This window comes from Chiloscyllium plagiosum, unplaced genomic scaffold (assembly GCF_037043375.1).
Source record: "Chiloscyllium plagiosum isolate Xiang-an unplaced genomic scaffold, Cpla_swu_hap1 HiC_scaffold_35, whole genome shotgun sequence".
Classification (NCBI taxonomy): domain Eukaryota; kingdom Metazoa; phylum Chordata; class Chondrichthyes; order Orectolobiformes; family Hemiscylliidae; genus Chiloscyllium; species Chiloscyllium plagiosum.
The window spans coordinates 30,507,087-30,528,502 of NW_028270173.1; the positions used below are offsets into that span (position 1 = coordinate 30,507,087).

Genomic DNA, 21,416 nt, shown 5'->3' on the forward strand with positions numbered 1-21,416 from the left:
TGGTGCGTGTATGGAATGAGTTGCCAGAGGAAGTGGTGGAGGCTGGTACAATTACAACATTTAAAAGGCATCTGGATGGGTATATGAATAGGAAGGGTTTAGAGGGATATGGGCCAGATGGGACTAGGTTGGGTTAGCATACCTAGTCAGCATGGATGGGTTGGACCGAAGGGTCTGTTTCTGTGCTGTACATCTTTATGACTCTTTGTAAGGAAGACCTGGAGGAACTATGGATGCTGGAAGTCAGAAACAAAAACAGAAATTGATGTGAAAGCTCAGCGGGTCTGACAGCACCTGCGGAGAGAAATCAGAGTTAACGTTTCGGGTCCGGTGACCCTTCCTCAGAACTGGTGGGAGCTAGGAAGCTGTCGGTTTTTAGGGCGGGAGGGGAGAAAGCGGGTAAAGAGCGAACGATATCTGGGGATGGAACTCAAAGAGAGAGAAGAAGAGTCAGACAGACAAAGCTGTGGGTAACGATCTGGCTGGGAGGGGGACTAGCTGTTAATGGAGACTGGAAGTGGCTAACAATGTGTAGTGTGTCATAGCAGACTGTCTGTGTGATAACAAGAGAACACGAGGACTGCGGATGCTGGAGTTATCAGAGTTGAGAGTGTGGCGCTGGAAAAGCACAGCCGGTCAGGCAGCATCTGAGGAGCAGGAGAATCGACGTTTCAGGCATAAGCCCTTCAATCAGGAATCCTGGTGTGTGGGGTTTGGGGTAGGGACATGGGAGAGCTTAACGCTAAAGCTGTTGAACTCAATATTGAGGAGAAAGTGAGGACTGCAGATGCTGGAGATCAGAGCTGAAAAATGTGTTGCTGGAAAAGCGCAGCAGGTCAGGCAGCATCCAAGGAGCAGGAGAGGATTCCTGAAGAAGGGCTTATGCCCGAAACGTTGATTCTCCTGTTCCTCGGATGCTGCCTGACCTGCTGCGCTTTTCCAGCAGCACATTTTCAGAACTCAATATTGAGTCCAAAAGACAGCTGAGCTCCCGAGGGTAAAACGAAGTGCTGTTCTTGCAGCTTGTGCTGTGCTCCGCTAGAGCACTGCAGCAAGCCTGAGACCCAGATGTTGGCCATGGGAACAGGGTGGTGCCCCAGAATGTGTACTGCGCCAGTCAAACGGACTGCGATTGTTCTGCGATCCTTTGTACACACTGTCTGGGGAAGCATTGCGTTCCGTTGCGCTACCTGTCATATGCGATTTGAAATGTTGTGGAAGGGACGTTTGCAAACTTTACAAACGCAACTTACCTTTCCGGATAACTAAGAGAGTCAGATGTGACAGCGACATGCAAGAGAATCTGGCAAACATTTCACAAACGGAAGTTTCGCAGAACGATGTGAGCAGAAGCAGAGGGAGAGGGGGTAGGAGAGGTATGGCGCGCCGAATGGCCTCCTTGCGTATCTGTACCATTCCTCGATTCTTGTACCTGGGGAGGGGGGAACGGCTGTCACGGTGATGACAGATTTTACTGAATTTTTGAGGTGAGCCTCTGAAGGAAATAATGTCCGTCAACCCATTCGGAGATGGTATGACTCACCTCTGGAAGAGGTGGGACTTGGACCCGGGCCTCCTGGTCCAAAGTTAGGGACTGCACCACAAGAGCCCTCCAGCCTCTGAGGTAAGCCGTGACCTCAGCTGTCACATGATCTGTTGCCGCCTCGATTGGAGACTGGGGGGGGGGGGGGAGGGTTGTTCTGTGTGTCTCTCACATGCCCTCTTGACCTGTCCCACCTGTCCACCTTCCTTCCCACCTATCCACTCCACCCTCCGCTCTGACCTATCATCATCACCGCCCCAACTTCATCTACCTATTGCCTTCCAGGCTATCTTCCCTCCACCCCCAACCCCCACTCCTCTACTTATCTCTCGGCCCACTTTGGCCTCTCCGCAACAAACCTGATGAAAGGCCTATGCCCGAAACGTCGACTCACCTGCTCCTCAGATGCGGCCTGACCGGCTGTGCTTTTCCAGTGCCACACTTTTTGACTCAGACTCCCCAACGTCTGCAGTCCTCACTTTCTCCCGTCCCATTTACCTGCCTCCTTCAGCCTTACTATCAGGGAACTATTGCCCCTCACGATTTTGTTTAACCTTTTAGAGAGCACGATGCCTGGATATCTCAGCGAATAGGGACGTGCGTAGTTTCCAGCAAGCATTGTGAGCCCAAATGGTCATCTTAACATACGATGAATGGCTGAGGATCCTGGGATTGTATTTATTAGAGTTTAGAAAGTTGAAGGGAGATCTAATAGAAACTTACAAGATAACGCATGGCTTAGAAAAGGTGGACGCTGGGAAATTGTTTCCGTTAGGCAGGGAGACTAGGACCCATGGGCACAGCCTTAGAATTAGAGGGGGTCAATTTAGAACAGAAATGAGGAGACATTTCTTCAGTCAGAGTGTGGTGGGCCTGGGGAATTCATTGCCCTGGAGCGCAGTGGAGGCCAGGACGTTAAATGTCTTCAAAGCAAAGATTGGTAAATTCTTGATCTCACGAGGAATTAAGGGATACGGGGAGAGTGCTGGTAGGTGGCATTGAAATTCCCGTCAGCCATGATTGAATGGCGGAGTGGACTCAATGGGCCGAATGGCCTTACTTCCACTCCTATTTCTTACGGCCTTCCATCGGTCATTGGCCTATTTCTTAGCACACTTGGGATCACACAGCAAATTCTGTCCTGCTGCGGAATGTTTGATGTTAAGCACTGAGTGTGGAGCACAGTCTCGAATCGCTGAAGGGGTGTGCTCTGTTTGTTTACATCCAGTCAGTCATTGAGATGTACGGTCAATATACCCTGGCATCACACCGGCACTGAAATTCACACGCCACGTTGCGCGTTTGTGCAGCGCCCAACCAGCTTTTTGATTTGACAGCAGCCTCCCCCTGCTGGTGGAGAATGTCAGGACAGCATGGGAACAACGGGAAATGGCCAGCTGTACGAGTTCCTTTGAGATGCCTCACCTTCACAGTGCGGAGTTAAGGCAGATTGGCTACTTTTTCGGGTCCGAACGTGCAGCCTTTGAGGAAAGGACGGTACCGCAGTTTGCATTGTGGCGCAGGGTCAGTACCATTTCCCAGTGAGTGGAAGAGCAGCCGACTTTCGGCGGGTTTGCAATGCGAGGGCACTCCCTGTCAGATCCTTCATATACACCCGGCCGGTCTGCGCCACCGCACACTGCCCTTGAAGCGGCCGTGGTGGGTACACACTGTTAGACATCTCCCTCTGGATTGGTTCGCGTCAAGGTTTGTCCCGAACTGCTCTGTGACTCTCCGCACTCTACGGCCCGTTCCCCGGGACTCACACCGAGACAAGCATCGACTGGAGGAAAGATGTTCTTTGGTCTGCCCGAAACTTGTCAGTCTTCCAGGGCAAGGAGTTGACCCCTGACCGAGTGTTGCAGACTGGCACACCCCAAGGTCCAGGACTACGCACTGAGGGATTCGCAGAAGCTTGGGGCAGCTGCTGCCAAGGTGCAGTGGGGAAAGACCATCATCTGGGGTCTTCCAGCTGAAGGTAACTGGGGGTCTGTTCAGTTATGGGGCCCTCCCGGTGCCTCAAATATATGTAACTATAGTCTTGTACAAGTAAGAAATGCCTTTGGTTTGTTTGGATAGAGTGTTTGTTTCCTCATTAGCTGCTGTACAGAACCGAACTGCTTTCAGCGACTCTGTGTCTATGTGCATAATGATATTTTTATGAATAAAGTATATTTCTGAAATTAAAAAGAAGTCACTTCCCAATGAATTTGGCAGGATCACCTCCACAATGGAAGAGACTCCAGCAAGCTGTACAAGCGGAGATCGAAGAATTTGACATGAAAGACAGACGTCAACGACTCCATCGTTGAACGCAAACATTCTGAGGACGGGTCAGCCCACCCGAAAGTTAACGCCGTGATTTCTCTCCACAGATGCTGCCTGACCTGCTGAGCTGTTCCAGCAACTTCTGTTTTTGTTTCTGACGTCCAGCATCAGTTTTTATTGGTTTTTGTCTCATCGTTAAATTCTGTCTTGATTCAGGATGGACTGTTTAGTGTCTGTCTGCCTCCTGTAATGTGGCTTTGTCAGTGTACCTTTCACCGTCACGTATAAAAATCCAGGAATCTTGCAAGGATCCACTCTCTTGAGCCCACTCCGCTGTTTAATAATGACCATGGCTGATTTGGTTTTGGATGATGAGCTCAGGGGGAATTGTTGGATCTCTGCAGCGCTCGGCGGGGGGGACGTACATTCAGTGCTGAAGGGAACACTTTCAGTTCAATGTTTCAGTTAACGATGACACAAAAGCCCCTTTAGTTAGGAACTGAAGATGTACCCAGGGTGAGATTAAGCATTTGGGTTTCTCGAATATGTTGTTTATTAGATTAGATTAGATTCCCTACAGTGTGGAAACAGGCCCTTCGGCCCAACAAGTCCCTCCAAAGGACAACTGTCCCAGACCCGTTCCCCGACGTTTACCCCTGACTAATGCACCTAACACTACAGGGCAATTTAGCATGGTCAGTTCACCTAACCTGCACACCTTTAGACTGTGGGAGGAAACCGGAGCACCCGGAGGAAACCGCGAAAACTCTGCAGAGACAGTTGCCCGAGGCGGGAATCGAACCCGGGTCCCTGGCGCTCTGAGGCAGCAGTGCTAACCACTGAGCCACCGCGCCGTATTCTCTCAGATGGGCTGCAATGTCACTGAGACTTCAGGAGACCTGTGCTAGAGTGCTCCCAAAGACAAAAGGAATCCTCTTCAGAGTTCTGTGGCCACATGGAATCCAACAGGAAGTGCCATTCAGCAGCTGAGAAGCAGCCTGGAGGGTTTTGGGAGACCTCAAGAGCCCACATTCGAACACGATCCAGTGACTGTTGCGTGTTCAGCTGGGGTATCTGCTGGAGTGCCTTCTGCAGGCTCCAGTCTCACTCACTTCCAGACTTTCCACAAAAACAGGGGCCAAAGCAGCAAGAGCTGGGAAGGGTCCTGCAGCATGGATACCAATTGCTACAAAACTTATTTCTTGAATTATTCATGGGAATTGGAGCCAGGCCAGCATTTGGTGCCCTATCCCGAGGTGCCCCTTGAGAAGGTGGTGGCGAACTGCCTTCTCGAACCTCTGCGGTCCTTGTGGCAAAACGACGCCCACAGTTCTGTTCTGGAGGGACCCAGCGACAGGGAAGGAACGGCGATATGTTTCCAAGTCAGGATGGTGAGCGGCTGGGAGGGGAACTTGCATGTGCTGGAGTTCCCGTCCTCATAGAGTCATAGAGATGTACGGCATGGAATCAGACCCTTCGGTCCAGCTCATCCATGCTGACCAGATATCCCAACCTAGTCTAGTCCCATTTGCCAGCACCCGGCCCATATCCCCTTCCTATTCATGTACCCATCCAGATGCCTTTTAAATGCTGTAATTGTACTAGTCTCCACCACTTCCTCTGGCAGCTCATTCCATACAAGCACCACCCTCTGGGTGATAAAGTTGCCCCTTTGGTCCCTTTTAAATCTTTCCCCTTTCACCATAAACCGATGCCCTCTAGTTCAGTTGTCCCCCACCCAGGGGAAGAGACTTTGTCTATTTACCCTATCCATGCCCCTCATGATTTTATAAACCTCTATAAGGTCAACCCTCAGCCTCAGACGCTCCAGGGAAAACAGCCCCAGCCTGTTCAGCCTCTCCCTGTGGCTCAGATCCTCCAACCCTGGCAACATCCTTGTAAATCTTTTCCGAACACTTTCAAGTTTCACACCATCCTTCCAATAGGAGGGAGACCAGAATTGCACGCAATATTCCAAAAATGGCCTAACCAGTGTCCTGTACAGCCGCAACATCACCTCCCAACTCCTATCAACAATGCTCTGTCCAAGAAAAGAAAGTATACTAAACGCCTTCTTCATTATCCTATCTACCTGTGACTCCACTTTCAAGGAGCTATGAACCCGCACGCCAAGGTCTCTTTGTTCAGCAACACTCCCCAGGACCTTCTAGATGGAAGTGATTGTAGGTTTGGAAGGTGCTGTCTGAGGAGCCTTGGTGAATTGTAGATACTCTCTCTTGTCTTGTGGATGTGGTGCCAATCAAGCGGGGGCTGCTTTGTCCTGGATGGTGTCAAGCTTCTTGAGTGTTGTTGGGGCTGCCCCCACCCAGACAAGTGGGGAGTATTCCATCACCCTCCTGACTTGTGCCTTGTAGATGGTGGGACAGGCTCTGGGAGTCAGGAGATGAGCCCCTTGCTGCGGGATTCCTAGCCTCTGACCTGCTCTTGTCATCCAAATCTATTTCGGGTCAATAGTAACTCTCAGGAAATTGACGGTTGAGGGGGGGGGGGGGAAGGATTCAGTGATAGGGGTAATGCCTTTTGGCATCAAGGGGTGATGGCTAGTTTCTCCCTCATTGGAGATGGTCATAGTCTGGCATTTGTCTGGTCCTGAATGTTAGTCGCCACGTGTTAGCTCAGGCCTGGATTTTGTGTATTTGGACATGCACTCTAAAGAGTCACAAATGGTGCTCAACATTATGTAATTGTCACTGACAATCCGCAATTCTGAAGATGGTTGGGTCTAGGATCAACCCAACGGTACGCTTGCAGAGATATCCTGGAGGTAAGATGACTGTCTTCAAAAAAACATAGTCTGCTATGCTCAGTGTGACTCCAACCAGTAGAGAGAGTTTCCCTTAATTCTCATTGACTCTCAATTTGCTAAGGGCTCTTGATGGCACACTCCGTCGAAAGCAGCCTTGAATTCAGCTCCAGGGCTGTAATGATGTCAGGAGCTGAGTGGCCCTGGCGGAACCCAAACTGTATGTCAATGAAGATGTTTGTGCTGAGCGAATGCTGCCTGATAGCACTGTCAGGGTCACTTTACTGACAATTGAGGGTCTGATCTGCTGGGCTTTCCCAGCGCCACGCATTTCGACTGATGATTGAGTGTAGACTGACAGGGTGATAACTGTGGGCTTTGTATGCACAGGACAATCGTTTGTTTCCCACATTGTCAGGTAGATGCCAGTGTTGTTGGGACAGCTTGGCTAGGGGAGCGGCAAGTTCTGGAGCACAGTGTTCAGTGCTATCATCGGGACGGTGTCAGGGCCCATAGCCTTTGCAGTATCCAGTGCCTCCAACTGTTTCTTGATATCACGTGGAGTGAATCAAATTGGCTCGAGACTAGTATTGGTGATACCGGCAACTTTAGAGGAAAACTCGTGAATAAAACCAATACCATGTTGGCTTTGATCATTCACTTGGCACAGAGTGTGGTGACAGATTGTTGAAAATATCTCAGCGAGATCTTGATGAACTGGGCCAGTGGGCTGGGGAATGGCAGACAGAGTTTAATGTAGATAACTGAAAGGTGTTGCATTTTAGTAGGTGGAACCAGAGCAGGTCTTACACAGTCAATGGCCCATGGGAAATGTTAAAAACAAAGAGATCTAGGGCTAGAGGTTCATAGCTCCTTGAAAGCGGAGTCACAGGTAGATAGGGCAGTGAAGAAGGCTTTCAGCATGCTTGCTTTGATTGGTCAGAGCATTGAGCACAGGAGTTGGGACACCTTGTTGGTCACATTTGGTGGTACTGTGTACAGTTCTGGTTGCCCTGTACAGTAAGATTAGATTAGATTACTTTACAGTGTGGAAACAGGCCCTTCGGCCCAACAAGTCCACACCGACCCGCCGAAGAGCAAACCACCCATACCCCTACATTTACCCCTTACCTAACACTACGGACAATTTAGCATGGCCAATTCACCTGACCTGCACATCTTTGGACTGTGGGAGGAAACCGGAGCACCCGGAGGAAACCCACGCAGACACGGGGAGAATGTGCAAACTCCACACAGTCAGTCGCCTGAGGCGGGAACTGAACCCGGGATTCTACCATACTCTCTGAGGCAGCACATTCCAGACCCTAACCGCTCGCCGCGTGAAAAGGGTTTATTTCTTACATCTATTTTAATGCCTTTAAAACATGAAAATGTTAGGGTCTAGGCTACCTTCTTCAAATATTTTGAGGGGGTCCGGTGCGGCCCATAACACTGTCAGCTTTCGACACTGGCAGTCGCTCCAGGACAGCACTGAGGGGACATTGCAATGTCAGGAGGTGGCCTGTTACTAGTGAGACATTAGACCAGTGGGCGGTGAGAGATCCCTGTGTTTAAGAGCATCCATGGGGGTAGGGGGTGGGTGCTTTCCCCGGTTGGCGTCCTGCCCACAGTCAAATCACAACAGCATCAGCTCATTATTGCGGGATCTTGCTTTACGTAGCTGCTTTACCTCAGTGACAAGCGACCTCAAATCAAGCATACTCATTGACTGCCATATCCATAGAAGGTATCCTTCCTGCACCTACCCCGCCTCCTCACTCCACCCCCCCACCCCCAACCCCACTATAGACACGGAAAACAAAAAGATTGAACCTCCCTTCCAACGCCCTGAGGGCAGCCAGTCGTAGAGTGGACCCTGGGTGGGTGGGGGGGGGGGGGGGATGGTATCTCATCGCCCACAGTGGCTGGACAGCAGTACTCCAGATTGGGCTGGTTGGGAGATAGCTGCTAGACTGGGTCCAGCAGGGACCCAGTGGGGAGGGAGCCAACAAGAGGGAAACACAGATCCTCACCAATCTGCCAGCTGCAGGTCCGTCCATACCAGTGACCAACGCACAGTCCTTGTGGAGACAAAGTCCCACCTTCACATTGAGAGTTCCATCCACCGAGTTGTGTGGCACTATCACCGTGCTAAAGGGGACAGACTTCAAACAGATCCAGCAGCTCAAGGCTGGCGTCCATGAGGCACTGTGAGGCGATCAACAGCAGCAGAATCTGTAACCTCATGGCCAGCATATCCTCCACTCAACCACTCACCTGGATGTAGGTTTGCTCGCTGAGCTGGAAGGTTCATTCCCAGATGTTTCGTCACCATACTAGGTAACATCTTCAGTGGGCCTCTGGGCGAAGCACTGTTGATTATTCCTACTTTCTATTTATATGTTTGGGTTTCTTTGGGTTGGTGATGTCATTTCCTGTGGTGATGTCATTTCCTTTTCTTTTTCTCAGGGGGTGGTAGATGGGGTCTAACTCGATGTGTTTGCTGATCGAGTTCCAATTGCTTCTAGGAATTCTCGTGCGTGTCTCTGTTTGGCTTGTCCTAGGATGGATGTATTGTCCGGGTCGAAGTGGTGTCCTTCCTTATCTATATGTAAGGATACTAGTGAGAGAGGGTCATGTCGTTTTGTGGCTAGTTGATGTTCATATATCCTGGTGGCTAGTTTTCTGCCAGTTTGTCCAGTGTAGTGTCTGTTACAGTTCTTACATCCAGAACCTCAACCTGAGCTACAAATCTTCTCAAAACTTGCTCAGCCATTACCATCAAGCCAGGGGAACAACCCTGGTTCAGTGGAGAGTGCAGGAGGGCAACACAGACATCCGTAAAAATAAGGTGTCAGCCAGGTGAGGCTGTAACACATGACATACTGCATCCCAAACAGCATCAACAGGGCAAAGTGATTCTGTAACCAATGAATCAGAGCTAAGCCCAACAGTCCTGGGCCAACCTATAGTGAATGATGGTGACTCAAAGATGTGCATGAAATCCTGTGCTGGGAACAGTGTGGACACAAATTGTACGGGGTTTCCTGAAGGACTTCCCTAATATCTCCCATTGTAGAAACCGTATATTAATGGCTTCATGTTTCGGATTAGTGTAGGAGAGGGTGAAGAGCGTGGGAGAGAATCAGGCGCAACTTATATTCCCTTCCTCCACTGATAAAGGAGCACACTGATTGAAAAGATCATCGAGTCATAGAGATTTATAGCACGGAACAGGCCCTTCGGCCCAATCTGTCCATGCCGCATGGTTTTCTCAATTTAAACTTGCCCCATTTGCCCGCGTTTGGTCGTATCCCTCCAGACCTGTCCCATCCATGTACCTGTCCAAATGTTTCTGAAATGACAAAACTGTACCCACCTCCACCACTGCATCTGGCAGCCCATTCCAGACCCTCACCACCCTCCGTGTGAAAAAAAATTGACCCTCTGCATCTGTCCCCTCTCACCTTAAACCTATGCCCTCTAATTTTAGACTCTCCTACCCCAGGGCAAACTGGTTGGCTATCTACCTTATCTAAGCTAAGAAAAATCACACAACACTAGGTTACAGTCTAACTGGTCTATTAATATTAGTTGCCTCCAAATAAACCTGTTGGACTGTAACCTGGTATTGTGTGATTTTTAACTTTGTCTATCCCAGTCCAACACTGGCTTCTCCAAAACATACCTTATCTAAGCCTCTCATGATTTTACAGACCTCTACAAGGTCACCCCTCAGTCGCCCACAGTCCAGAGAAAAACGTCCCAGCCTATCCAACCTCTCCTGATAACTCAAACCTTCCAGTCTCATTAGCATCCTAGTAAATCTTTTCTGCTAGTTTAATAATATCCTGCTCCCCTACCCCATCCCTGTAACCCCACATTTCCTATGCCTGACCCACCCAGCCTGCACATCCCTGGACACTACGGGGCAATTTAGCAGGGGCCAATCCACCCTAACCTGCACATTGGGACTGTAGGAGGAAACCAGAGCTACAGGATGCTGTGCTCCAGATACGTTTTGGTTGGTCAAACGTTTCGATGTTAAGCAAGATGCCATTATTCAAACACTGTTGTTAAAACACAACAGAAAAAAGATGCATTTCGAATGACTTGATTAGAAAACTTAACCGAATAATAAATACAGTAACTATTACTAATTAACTGGTCTAATATAGTAAAATGCCATAAACACACCCATTGGCAAAAAAAATGCAAATTCTGGAAAATAGGTTTGTCTCCCAGGTAACCCAGCAGCGGAGACAAGTGCCCAGTTTTTAGTGATACCCGAGAGAGAGGAACAGCAGCTGCTCAAAACTAAACCCAAAATCTCCAAAATATAACCCGAGAAAGCCTGGTTCTGTGAGAGCTGGCCACACCCCACCAGGCTGCTTCTATTGTTACACCTTTTAAAATAAACCCCACCGCCTCACAACCTGTTCACTCTAATGGGTTTGTCATTCCACTTGGTCTGCCTTACAAACTTCCTTCAAAAACAAAACCTAAAAGCCACAGCATCATCACGACAGGAACCTGGCAACTCAGAGCTGAGAAGGCTTTGAGCCAAGCCGTGGTTGGCAGGCAGAGTTCGTTCCTTCCTCCCAGGGCTATGTAGGGGGGGACCCTTTGGCAGCAGAGGGTGACTGGTTCAATTCCCACTCCAGATCCAAGCTGGCAGTGTACAGAGGAAGTGCCGCCCCAGTCCAAGGCACCAGCTGTCAGAGGAGATGTTGAGTCATGGGCTCTCTCAGGTTGACGGGAAAACTCTGTCACCGCGGTCAGGGTGCTGTTTATTCCCCGTCGCAACCGCAAGGTGACTCGGGTCTCTGTATGTGATATCATCCTAGGTTTCCCTGCACAGGCTACAAAATGTCTTGGAAGGCGCTATGGGAATGTAAGACTTGAAAGGCAGGTGCCAGTCCCACTGCTTACCTGACTCCAAAATTCCTTAATGATTTCAAATTCCACTGAGGTGAGATTGGGACCCACATCCCCAAAATGTTCCCCGTGTCTCTGGATAATGCTGCAAGGCCATTGTCTTCCCCCATTGATTGGGTGGGGGTGGCATGGTTCGCACTGCTGCCTCACAGCGCCAGGGACCCGTGTTCGATTCCAGCCTGGGGCAACTGTCTGCGTGGAGTTTGCACATTCTCCCCCCATGTCTGTGTGGGTTTGCTCTGGTTTCCTCCCACAGTCCAAATGTGCAGGTTAGGGTGGATTGGCCCCTGCTAAATTGCCCCATAGTGTCCAGGGATGTGCAGGCTGGGTGGGTCAGGCATGGGAAATGTGGGGTTACAGGGATGGGGTAGGGGAGCAGGTCTGGGTGAGAGGGTCTGTGTGGACTCAATAGGTCGAACGGCCTGCTTCCACCTGCAGGGAATCTACCATACTCTCTGAGGCAGCACATTCCGGACCCTAACCACTTGCTGCGTGAAAGGGTTTTATTTCTTACATCTATTTTAACGCAGAGGGTGGTACATGTATGGAATGGGCTGCCAGAGGATGTGTAGGAGGCTGGTACAGTTACAGCATTTAAAAGGCATCTGGATGGGTATATGAACAGGAAGGGTTTGGAGGGATATGGGCCAATTGCTGGCAAATGGGATTAGATTAGGTTAGGATATCTGGTCGGCATGGACGGGTTGAGCTGAAGGGTCTGTTTCAGTGCTGTACATCTCTATGACTCTATCACCTCCTTTACTAAGCTCATACTCTGTGTCCTGTAATTCACAAGTTTCTAGCCAGTGGGCTTCGTGATTCCTGATGAAGGGCTTTTGCCCAAAATATCGATCTTCCTGCTCCTCCGATGCTGCCTGACCTGCTGTGCTTTTCCAGCACCACTCTAATCTTGACTCCAATCTCCAGCGTCTGCAGTGCCCACTTCCGCTTAGTCCTTTTGGACCTACCTGGGGGGCGAATCCCTCACAATTTTGAAGTCAAATACTCCTGTGAGAGCTCCCTCCAGACCGTTCACCCTCCTGACCTTTCAGCATGAAGACAGGCCCTTCGGCCCAACCTGTCCATGCCACCCAGGTTTCCCAAACTGAACGGGACCAGCGTTTGGTCCATGTCCCTTTTAAAAGGTTGGCAATGTGTCATCGGTGGGTCAACCTCTCTGTGTCCTATCTGCTGGACTGTGGTGGTAAAAGGGTAGGCAGCTCACCACCACCACCACCACCACCACCCCCTCAAGGGGCAAGTAGGGATGGACTGGCCCACGGCATCAGAATGATGTGCAAGGAACAGAACTCCAACCAGACAGAAGGCGCGTGGGAGAGGATGAGGAGGAATTGCAAGGAGTGGCGAGGTGGCTGATGCCACACGCTCAGTGACTTCCGTCACCCCTACTGCCGTGTCTGCCACCACTTCCGCCCCCACCAGCGCCACTCACCTGAATTCTGCTGACACGCCCCCCCACAGACCCCACTGTCACTATCCCCACCCCCCAGAACCCCGAGGGGAGCACTACCCCTGCTCATGCCTCCCCCCACCATCACACCCATTCCAGGTACTGGCTCCGACCCCACTCCCAGCTCCACACCCACACCAGATCCCAGCTCCCAGCCCTGCCGAGTTTTCACCATCCCCCCGGACCTCCCACTAACTGAGGACGAACGATCAGTCCTCAGCAAAGGACTCACCTTCGTCCCCCTCCGTCCACGCATCAATGAATTTAATACACGCCGTGACGTCGAACAATTCTTCCGTCGCCTCCGCCTCCGAGCTTACTTTCACAATCAGGACCCCCGCCCACCTTCCGAGGACCCCTTCGCCCACCTCCAACACACTGCATCCACCTGGACACCCCGCGCTGGCCTATTACCTGCCCTCGACCTCTTCATTTCCAACTGCCGCCGGGACATTAACCGCCTCAACCTGTCTACCCCCCTCCCCCACTCCAACCTCTCACCCTCACAACGCGCAGCCCTCCAATCCCTCTGCTCTAATCCCAACCTCACCATCAAGCCAGCGGACAAAGGGGGCGCAGTGGTAGTCTGGCGAGCTGACCTCTACATCGCTGAAGCCAAACGCCAACTCGAGGACACCTCTTCCTACTGCCCACTCGACCATGACCCCACCCCCCATCACCAAACCATCATCTCCCAGACCATACAGAACCTCATCACCTCAGGAGATCTCCCACCCACAGCTTCCAACCTCATAGTCCGGGAACCCCGCACTGCCCGGTTCTACCTCCTTCCCAAGATCCACAAGCCTGACCACCCTGACCGACCCATTGTCTCAGCATGCTCCTGCCCCACTGAACTCATCTCTACCTACCTCGACACTGTCCTATCCCCCCTAGTCCAGGAACTCCCCACATACGTTCGAGACACCACCCACGCCCTCCACCTCCTCCAAGACTTCCGTTTCCCCGGCCCCCAACGCCTCATCTTCACCATGGATATCCAATCCCTCTACACCTCCAACCGCCATGACCAGGGCCTCCAAGCCCTCCGTTTTTTCCTCTCCAGACGTTCCCAACAGTACCCTTCCACCGACACTCTCATTCGTTTGGCCGAACTGGTCCTCACCCTTAACAATTTCTCCTTTGAATCCTCCCACTTCCTCCAGACCAAAGGGGTGGCCATGGGCACACGTATGGGCCCCAGCTATGCCTGTCTCTTTGTTGGCTACGTAGAGCAGTTGATCTTCCGTAATTACACCGGCACCACTCCCCACCTCTTCCTTCGCTACATTGATGACTGCATTGGTGCCACCTCGTGCTCCCGCGAGGAGGTTGAGCAATTCATCAACTTCACCAACACATTCCACCCTGCCCTTAAATTTACCTGGACCATCTCTGACACCTCCCTCCCCTTCCTGGACCTCTCCATCTCCATCAGTGACGACCGACTTGACACTGACATTTTTTACAAACCCATCGACTCCCACAGCTACCTGGATTACACCTCTTCCCACCCTATCTCTTGCAAAAATGCCATCCCGTATTCCCAATTCCTCCGCCTCCGCCGTATCTGCTCCCAGGAGGACCAGTTCCACCACAGAACACACCAGATGGCCTCCTTCTTTAGAGACCGCAATTTCCCTTCCCACGTGGTTAAAGGTGCCCTCCAACGCATCTCGTCCACATCCCGCACCTCCGCCCTCAGACCCCACCCCTCCAACCGTAACAAGGACAGAACGCCCCTGGTGCTCACCTTCCACCCTACCAACCTTCGCATAAACCAAATCATCCGCCGACATTTCCGCCACCTCCAAACAGACCCCACCACCAGGGATATATTTCCCTCCCCACCCCTCTCCGCCTTCCGCAAAGACCGTTCCCTCCGTGACTACCTGGTTAGGTCCACGCCCCCCTACGACCCACCCTCACATCCTGGCACTTTCCCCTGCCACCGCAGGAACTGTAAAACCTGTACCCACACCTCCTTCCTCAACTCTATCCAAGGCCCTAAAGGAGCCTTCCACATCCATCAAAGTTTTACCTGCACATCCACTAATATCATTTATTGTATCCGTTGTTCCCGATGCGGTCTCCTCTACATTGGGGAGACTGGGCACCTCCTAGCGGAGCGCTTTAGGGAACATCTCCGAGACACCCGCACCACTCAACCAAACCGCCCTGTGGCCCAACATTTCAACTCCCCCTCCCACTCTGCCGAGGACATGGAGGTCCTGGGCCTCCTCCACCGCCGCTCCCTCACCACCAGACGCCTGGAGGAAGAACGCCTCATCTTCCGCCTCGGAACACTTCAACCCCAGGGCATCAATGTGGACTTCAACAGCTTCCGCATTTCCCCTTCCCCCACCTCATCCTAGTTTCACACTTCCAGTCCCCTTGACCTGTCCGGACTTGTCCGACCTGCCCAGCTCCTTTTCCACCTATCCACTCCACCCTCTCCTCCCTGACCTATCACCTTCATCTTCTCCCCCACTGACCTATCGTACTCTATGCTACTCTCTCCCCACCCCCACCCTCCTCTAGCTTATCTCTCCACGCTTCAGGCTCTCTGCCTTTATTCCTGATGAAGGGCTTTTGCCCGAAACGTCGATTTTGCTGAAGCTCCTCGGATGCTGCCTGAATTGCTGTGCTCTTCTAGCACCATTGATCCAGAATCTGGTTTCCAGCATCTGCAGTCATTGTTTTTACCCGGGAGTGAGAGAGAGCCAGCCCCTTGGATGGATTCTCTCCCACACTCCTGCCCCCACCTTGCTGTGAAATCCCAGGCTGTGGGAGACGGAGGAGACAGCAGACTGTGTGTCTCCAGCTACAAACACATTGACAGCTCGCTTTAAAAACAGCTGCTGTAGCGCCTCCGCCCCACGCACTCTCTGTGCCACCAATCCTGCCAAGCACCAGCTGTTGGCAGAGCTCCAGTAGCGAGGGATGGTGGGGGTCATGTTACACACACATACACACACACACGCATACAGAGACACAGACACACACACACACTCACATAGACACACACAAACAGAAACACACACACATACACACACACACGCACAGACACACACATACACACTCACATGCACAGACACACACACACTCATTCGCACTCTCACAAACACAGACACACAGTCACAAAAACACACGCACACACATACACACTCACTCACACAAGCTCTCTCACACACAGTCACAAACACACACACGCTCACACACATACGCACACACAAGCACATACACACTCCCACACACACAGACACACACACTCACGCACACTTGCGCACACACTCACACACACACACTCATTCACTTGACTCTCTCACACACACATACACACAGTCACACAGACACACACACACACTCATTCACACACTCTCACACACACAGACACACAGTCACAAAGACACACACACACTCGCACACACAGACACACACACACACTCGGACACACAGACACACACAGACACTCATTTACACACTCACACACAAACACACACACGCATTCACACACTCTCACACACACACAGACACACAGTCACAAAGACACACACACTCTAGCACACACAGACACTCACACACACTCTCACACACACAGTCGCAAAGAAACACACACACACACGCTCGCACACACATACTCTCTCTCACACAGTCATAAAGAAACACACACATGCTCACACACAGACATACACACACTGACGCGCAGACACTCACACACACATTCACACTCCCATACAGACACACTCACTCACACACACGCGCACTCACAGACACACACATGCTCACACACAGACATATACACACTGACGCGCAGACACACACTCACACACACATTCACACTCCCATATAGACACACTCACTCATACACACACGCACTCACAGACACACACATGCAGCCACACAGACACACACACTCACACATACACACAGACACGCACTCACTCACATGCACACACGTACTCACACTCACTCACACAGACACACACGCACTCACACTCACTCACACACACACAGACACAAAGACACACACTTAGACACACACAGATACACACATGCAGACACACAGACACATGGGGTTAGGGGTGGTTGAGGCCCTCGGTGGGGGGTGCGGTGGGTTTGGGCTGGTTAGGGGGGGTGTGGGTACGGGAGGCAGGACTGCTGCTGACAGCAGGTGACTCCCTCAGCCGCCTTCCCCCCAACACCTTCCTGCACACTGACAATGCACTGCCGTGGGGCAGTGGGGGCTTCTCTCTCTAAAATGCTCCGTATTCCTCCTTCAGTTGCTGGTGAGCAAACCGGGCAGCCTCATCCCAACTGCACTCTTCCTCCATCTCTCCCTCTCTCTCTCCCTCTCTCTGTCTCTGTCTCTCTCTCTCGCTCTCTCTATCTCTCTCTCTATCTCTCTGCCTCTCTCACTCTCTCTCTATCTGGGAGTTTAATTTACATAAAAGCGAGGTGCTGCATTTTGGGAAAGCAAATCTTAGCAGGACTTATACACTTAATGGTAAGGTCCTAGGGAATGTTGCTGAACAATGAGACCTTGGAGTCCAGGTTCATAGCTCCTTGAAAGTGGAGTCGCAGGTAGATAGGATAGTGAAGAAGGCGTTTGGTATGCTTTCCTTTATGGGTCAGAGTATTGAGTACAGGAGTTGGGTGTCATGTTGCGGCTGTACAAGACATTGGTTAGGCCACTGTTGGAATATTGCGTGCAATTCTGGTCTCTTTCCTATGGGAAAGATGTTGTGAAACTTGAAAGGGTTCAGAAAAGATTTACAAGGATGTTGCCAGGGTTGGAGGATCTGAGCTACAGGGAGAGGCTGAACAGGCTGGGGCTGTTTTTCCTGGAGCGTCGGAAGCTGAGGGGTGACCTTATAGAGGTTTATAAAATCATGAGGGGCATGGATAGGATAAATAGGCAAAGTCTTTTCCCTGGGGTCGGGGAGTCCAGAACTAGGGGGCATAGGTTTAGGGTGAGAGGGGAAAGATATAAAAGAGACCTAAGGGGCAACGTTTTCACGCAGAGGGTGGTACGTGTTTGGAATGAGCTGCCAGAGGATGTGGTGGAGGCTGGTACAATTGCAACATTTAAAAGGCATTTGGATGGGTATATGAATAGGAAGGGTTTGGAGGGATATGGGCCAGGTGCTGGCAGGTGGGACGAGATTGGGTTGGGATATCTGGTCGGCATGGGCGGGTTGGACCGAAGGGTCTGTTTCCATGCTGCACATCTCTATGACTCTATCCGATTGATTCTGCGAGGGTGGGTGTTAAGGAGATGTTTCCACTAGTGGGGGGTATCTCCAAGTGGGCATGGAGGGGGGAGGAGGTGGTGCGGAGTTTCAGAAGAAGGGGACTTTCATTTCAAAAAGTGAGATGTCAAGGAATCTATTCCCTGAGAAATTAGTGAGTATCTTGAGTTCTCTACCCCAGAGAGTTGTGGAGGCTAGGTCACTGAAAATATTTAAAGAGGAAATAGATAGATTCTTGAAGCAGCAACGAGTTGTGAGCTGTGAGGAACGGGTACGGATGAGAATTTGGGTCCTGGGGCAAAGGACCCCTGATCTTATTATTCATGATGAAGGCTTATACCCGAAACGTTGATTCTCCTGCTCCTCGGATGCTGCCTGACCTGCTGTGCTTTTCCAGCACCACACTCTTGACTCTGATCTCTCCAGCACCTGCATTCCTCACTTTCTTCATGATTTTATTAATCAGACTAGAGGGGCTGAATGGCCTACTTGTATTTCTGATGGTCATCTAATACTTGATGTCAGAGAAGTGCTCTGGTAATTATGGGGGAGTGATAGTGAGGACATTAGGGTTAGAGGGTTGGGGTTAAGTAGAGGCTGTGCTGTCAGCACTCATGTGAAAATAAATCTCTCCTCAAGTTATATAAATGATTTGGATGTGAACATAAGAGGTACAGTTAGTAAGTTTTCAGATGACACCAAAATTGGAGGTGTAGTGGACAGCGAAGAAGGTTACCTCAGATTACATCAGGATCTGGACCAGATGGGCCAATGGGCTGAGAAGTGGCAGATGGAGTTTAATTCAGATAAATGCGAGGTGCTGCATTTTGGGAAAGCAAATTTTAGCAGGACTTACACACTTAATGGTAAGGCCCGAGGGAGTGTTGCTGAACAAAGAGACCTTGGAGTGCAGATTCATAGCTCATTGAAAGTGGAGTCGCAGGTAGATAGATAGTGAAGAAGGCGTTTGGTATGCTTTCCTTTATTGGTCAGAGTATTGAGTACAGGAGTTGGGAGTCATGTTGCGGCTGTACAGGACATTGGTTAGGCCACTGTTGGAATATTGTGTGCAAATGAAGGATGTTATGAAACTTGAAAGGATTCAGAAAAGATTTACAAGGATGTTGCCAGGGTTGGAGGATCTGAGCTGTATTTAGAGGTTGAACAGGTTGGGGCTGTTTTCCCTCGAGCATCGGAGGCTGAGGGGTGACCCTATCGATGTTTATAAAATCATGAGGGGCATGGATAGGGTAAGTAGACAAAGTCTCTTCCCTGGAGTGGGGGAGTCCAGAACTAGAGGGCACAGGTTTAGGGTGAGAGGGGAAAGATATAAAAGGGATCTAAGGGTCAACATTTTCACGCAGAGGGTGGTACGTGTATGGAATAAGCTGCCAGAGGATGTGGTGGAGGCTGGTACAATTGCAACATTTAAGAGGCATTTGGATGGGTATATGAATAGGAAGGGTTTGGAGGGATATGGGCCGGGTGCTGGCAGGTGGGACTAGATTGGGTTGGGATATCTGGTCAGCATGGACGGGTTGGACCGAAGGGTCTGTTTTTGTGCTGTACATCTCTGTGACTCTGTGTAGGACAGTGCGGTGTGTCCAAAGTTTTGAAGTCAGGGAAGACGCCGGGATAGGTCTTAAAAGGGTGAGGGGTGGGGGGGGGGGGTACCACCTGATTGGAACTGATCACACAAAGTGAGAATCTCATCCCAACCAGGTGTCTTTGAGTAAAATACTAGATCCAAAAATCTTTGCAGAAAGTCAAAGTCATATGGCACGGAAACAAATCCTTCGGTCCAACCTGTCTATGCCATCCGTAATCCCAAACCAAACTCGCCCCACTTTCCTGATCCTGACCCATATCCCCTCTTGTTCATGGACTTACCTAAATGTCTTTTAAACATTGTATCTGCACCCGCATCCATCACTTCCTCAGGAAGCTCATTCCACCACACGGACCACTCTCTGGGTGAAATCATTGACTATCGTGTCCTTTTTAAACCCTCCATCTCTCATGTTAAGAATGTGCCCCCAGTCTAGACATCCCCCTTGAGAACAAAAAAACTCCTTCTCATTCATCTTGTCCACGTCCCTCGCGATTTTATAAACCTCTACGAGGTCACCCCTCAGCCTCTTGCCCTCCAGGGAAAACAGCCCCAGGCTTTCCAATTAACTTTTTTTAAAAAATAAGCCCTTTGTTCAGTAGCTACAACAACAACAACGCACGTTTATGTAACACCCTTGACATTGGGGTACAAACAAAGCCCAAGGCGCTGCGCAGGAACGCCAATGGGTTATCAGGACAGGGGAATGAAACGGTGACCCCAAGTTGATTCTGCCCATCGAGCCCAGGCTGGAAGAGCTGCCTGGAACTCCCAGTCTTCAAAGGCTGACGGCCGTTCATTTTAATGGGGTTGGAAGTGAAGGGGACAGATGTTGTTCCACAGTTGACTGCAATTTTCAAACACCCAGTTCAGTCCAGTAAGGATTCATAAGAGTGGACCCCAGGGAGTTAAGCAATGAAATGATCAGGAAAGTAACAGCAGGGGGCAGTATTGGAGAGTTCCCGCACAAGGTGGAGGGGCGGAAGGGCCTCCTTCTCTTCTTGCAGAGTTGCACTGGTCAGGGACTAGGGAGAACGACACTGTGCCTGGAGCTGCAGTGAAATGGACTGGGCTTGTCATAATGGATAGGTGCTGCCATCTGGTGCTCACAGTCATTTATTACATGAGTCCAAGAGGCGAGGCAACTTTAGAATAATCATTGCCCATAATCCCAGCGGGCAAACACCTTTCTGCCCTTATTCTCTACTTCTCCGTCCATCAGTTTGATCATATTTGTGCAGTAAAATGTCCCAAAACTTGATACAAAACCTGGCTGAATGGGTACATTTTAAGGAGTCCTGAAGAAGAGGAAATATACAATTCTGGTCTCCCTGCTATAGGAAAGACACAGTGATACTTGAATGATTTGGATAATTTAAAGGGTTCAAAAAAGATTTATAAGGATTGTTGGAGGGTCTGAGCTATAGGGGGAGGCTGAATAGGCTGTGTGTTTGCCCTAGAGCGTCCTAAGCTGAGGGTTATAGAGGTTTATAAAATCATGGAGGGGCATGAGCAGGGGAAATAGACAAGATTTGGAGGTGCCGGTGTTGGACTGGGGTGTACAAAGTTAA

At 50.6% G+C, this 21,416-nt stretch overlaps 1 protein-coding gene across 1 annotated transcript in view; it reads left to right on the top strand.

Annotated features, from left to right (window-relative positions):
• LOC122541330 (macrophage mannose receptor 1-like) overlaps window positions 1-21,416 on the top strand; it is a 93,673-nt gene that overhangs the window by 27,964 nt on the left and 44,293 nt on the right. The window lies entirely within an intron of this gene.